The sequence below is a fragment of the Zingiber officinale genome, chromosome 10B, assembly GCF_018446385.1.
Source record: "Zingiber officinale cultivar Zhangliang chromosome 10B, Zo_v1.1, whole genome shotgun sequence".
Lineage (NCBI taxonomy): Eukaryota > Viridiplantae > Streptophyta > Magnoliopsida > Zingiberales > Zingiberaceae > Zingiber > Zingiber officinale.
In genome coordinates this window covers 96570454-96574445 of record NC_056005.1, presented here as the reverse complement: position 1 = coordinate 96574445, position 3992 = coordinate 96570454, and the positions used below count along the sequence as shown (strand labels likewise).

Genomic DNA, 3992 nt, shown 5'->3' with positions numbered 1-3992 from the left:
CGCTAGGTTTCCGGTGGAGAAGATCCCTTCGGCGATCTCCTAGTGTCTACGTGTTCCTCTCGCGGGAGGGAGCGTCCTTGTGCCGGAGTTGTTGCCGGAAGGTGACCTTACAACCCTAGGGGTGAAACCCTAGGCTTCCTTGTGGTTGGCGCCGAGAGATGAGGAAAAAGAGAGGGGTGGCGTGACTAGGGTGAGGGTGAAGAAAATCCTGATCAAAAATAACTCTTCACTAACTTACTTTCCCTATTTATATTAAGTGGTTAATTTACCCAACTTAAGTATAAATATAATTGATTCCCTCTTCTTTCAGCACGGCCCTGCTGGGTTCACTTGGTTACTAGAGTCCACTATAAGTCGTAGGATCCAATAGGTCTCGGGTTCGATTCTCGCTTAAGCTATTTTACGTTTTTATTCATTTTTGCTACTTTCGCTACTCTAAAAATTCCATAAAAATATTCTAAAATTCCAGAAAAATCATAGAATATTTCTAAAATAATTTTGAGAATTTTCGGGCGTTACAAAACTATTTAAGGATGGATATTCTGTCTCTTTTGATGACAAAGTTGTTATCAAGAAAAATAGAGTAGTTATCTGTTCTGGTACATTGGTTGGCAATTTATATACTCTAAATCCAATAACTCCCATGATGCAACAAATGGAAATTAATAACACATCTTCTAATAAGAGAAAGCAACCTTCGAAAATGAACCAAACATATCTTTGGCATCTAAAGCTAGGTCATATTAACTTGAGTAGGATTCAAAGGTAAATAGCCGATGGAATTTTGGGTTCATTGATGGTGGAAAACTTTCCAACCTGCGAGTCTTGCTTGGAAGGAAAAATGACGAAGAGACATTTTAAGGATAAGGGGTATAGAGCCAAAGATGTGTTGAAATTGGTTCATTCTGATTTGTGTGAGCCTATGACTATCCAGGCAAGAGGTGGTTTCGAATATTTCGTCTCTTTTATAGATGACTATTCGAGATACGGGTACATTTAATTGATGCGTCGCAAGTCTGAGTGCTTTGATAAGTTCAAAGAGTACAAGGCTGATGTGGAGAAATGTCATGGTAAAAGTATCAAGACACTACGGTCTGATCGTGGTGGAGAGTACCTCTTAGGAGAGTTTAGGAGTTACTTATCAGAGGTCAGCACTACAAGAAAATTGGGTTTTTACAACACTTAAAAGACAACGCTTTTTTTAAAAAGCGTTGTCCTTTTTTTTTTAACAACGCTTTTAGTGAAAAGCGTTGTCTATTTCTTTATTTTCTTACTGATAGACAACGCTTTTTTAAAAAGCGTTGTCTTTTAGCGATTTTTGTGGGTCAACGACAACACTTCTTGAAAAGTGTTGTCTATTATCATTTTTTAAGTGTTGTCTATTATCAAGTTCTCATCTAAATTAAATCTAAAATGATACAAACCATTGGATCAAGTAAGGAGTTGAAAAACCCTAGGTTTCACTCGCTCGCACCCACCAATCTTCCGAAAACCTCCCGAACCCCTCTCACAACTTCTCATCTCTCGCCTTCTCCATCCAACTCCTCCTCTCACGCCCTCTCGCCTCCGTCTCGCCTGCCACCGCTGCCCTCGTTTCCGTGCAAGGGAAACTCACGTACGACTCCACCTCCTCCTCTGCATCCGCTCGACAGCTAAAGTGGTTCAACATTGGAGAGGGTTGTCTTGTATTTGAAGGCCTCTTCGAGTTCTACCAGGCCTCCGTTGACGGCTCCATCGGCGCCACCGTGAAGATCAACCGCAAAGATGCCGACATTGCCATCAACTGGGCCGGCGGACTACACCACACCAAGAAGTGTGAGGCCTCCGACTTCTGCTACGTCAACGACATTGTCCTCGACATCCTTGAGTTCCTTAAGTACCACAGGGTAAGCCGACTGTACATTTCCTTCTGTTACTCTTCCATCATAGATTTTGTTCTTGCTTCACTGTTGGCGATCATGTTTAGCGTTGATTATTTTTTGCTTCTATGCAACTTACAAGATTTAGTAGTAATTAGAGGCAATTACAGTTTTATTTAATTTAGTTTATTTTCATTTGTTTTCCTGGTCTTAGGAAAGCCATTTCATTTATTTTATGTTCACACAGAAGCTCCATCGACATGAGGACGTTCTCACAAGGCGACGACGAGCTTTTTGTTAGCCTTGTTGTAGCTCCTGACATCTGTAAGCACACATCAGAATCTCTCCTTTCCTCTTGTTTTTATCAGAATCAAAAGGTTTCAGAACAACAAATTCCGAAAAGTAATCTAAGAGGTTCGTGAAGATCATAGTCATTGCTACAACTTTGGGCATCCTTTTGTTCTTGATCGTGTTTGTGTTCATTTGGTGGAGAAGGAAAAGAATCAAAAGTATGTATGCTCAATCACTCATGTTAAATATTGCCGACTAGGTGTATGATGAAATGTCCTTATGAGTTATACTTGTTGATTGGTATTTATTTTTCACATTTAAGTACTACATTTAGATGTAAGTTTGTTCAATGACACATACTCATTTGCAACACAAAGCAAAGTCATCGAGGTGAACAAGAAAAAAAACATCACCTGGCAAAGTGACAAAGATCACAAATTTGGCAGTGATGTCTACCCTAAATACTTCCAGCAGGGAGGTCTCATATGAGGTGCCAAGCTGTAAGTGTTTTTCTGTCTTTCATTTCTATATCATATGTTGTATTCAAGTTGGTAGCAATCATTGTAATAAAATTTGCAGTTGAGCGAGCAAGAATATCTCATTGTTTGGATGAGGACAGCTGCCTTGCCATAGTTTAGAAAACTCTATGGGAGAATTGAGAGAGACCTCACAACCAATGAACAAATCTCAATGACAATAGAGAACAACTACAACACTTACAATTTTGAAGGGGAGAAGAGGTTGGTACTTTCTACTACCTCATGGATAGGTGGGAAGAATGGTTTCATTGGTGTTGCATATCTTACAATCGGTAGCCTCTGCATATTTCTTGTGGTAGCCTTCATGGTTCTTTATCTGCTCAAGCCTGGGTAAGTATCTTGCTCGTCGTTAGCATTTATGGTACGCAGTACAATGAATACATTTTTCTATAGTTGATAAGCAAAAATCAGGTTAACAAGGTTTGACTTGGAACTAATAGACTTGTTGCTCCGATTGATTTCAACTTCGATGTTACCTAGTGACAACTCATGCAAATTGGTTCACTTGTTCTTGCAGGACCCTTGGAGATCCATCGTACTTATCTTGGAACACAAACCCAGATGGACATTAGTGAAACTTTAAGCTCAAGGTGCATTCAAAAGTTGGTAAAGTTACAAATTTAGTTGCTCTAAATCAAAGTCTGCCAATCATGTGCAAACAATTTTCTTTGAGAATTCTGTAATCTGTAACTTCAATAGAGACCAAAGGAAATACAATGTTAGATCATTGTGCAAATTGAACAGTCACGTCATGTTGACAATAGTATCATCATTTTGGGAATTATGTACCTAGTTTTTATGTACACTGTGTATCTATCTCTATTATATATAGTGTACCTGGTTTTGATGTGACATGACTCTGTTCTTTTTGTTAACTTATGGTTGATTTCATTTCTATGGTAGGGTCAAAGAAACATAATGGTTTTGCAAATATAAAAATAATGATTTTGTAAATAAAAAATTAAATATAATTTTTTATTTTTTTATTTTAAAAAGACAATACTTTTAAAGCGTTGCAATAATGATGTTTTAGCAAAAAATACACAACGTTTTTAAAGCGTTGCAAAAGCGTTGTCTTTGCTATAAACGATAACGCTTTAAAAGCGTTGTCATTGAGCAGACTTTTAACAACAGTGCCTTTAACAACGCTTTTTCAAACACAAAGACAACGCTTTAAAAGCATTGTCTATTAGCTTTTTTCTTGTAGTGCGGGATTCAATCCAAACTGTTTGCACCTGGTACATCTCAACAGAATGGTGTGGCAGAACAAAGGAATAGGACTCTTATGGAAATGGTTAGATCA

The 3992-nt window shown here is 38.3% G+C and overlaps 1 long non-coding RNA gene across 1 annotated transcript; it reads left to right on the top strand.

The window, feature by feature from the left end:
• Positions 1 to 2477: 2477 nt before the first annotated feature.
• On the top strand, positions 2478 to 3226 carry LOC122030509. Its single transcript, XR_006125449.1, has 3 exons — positions 2478 to 2650; positions 2730 to 2890; positions 3207 to 3226. It is a non-coding gene; the product is annotated as an uncharacterized LOC122030509 (long non-coding RNA).
• The last annotated feature ends 766 nt before the right edge of the window (positions 3227 to 3992 follow it).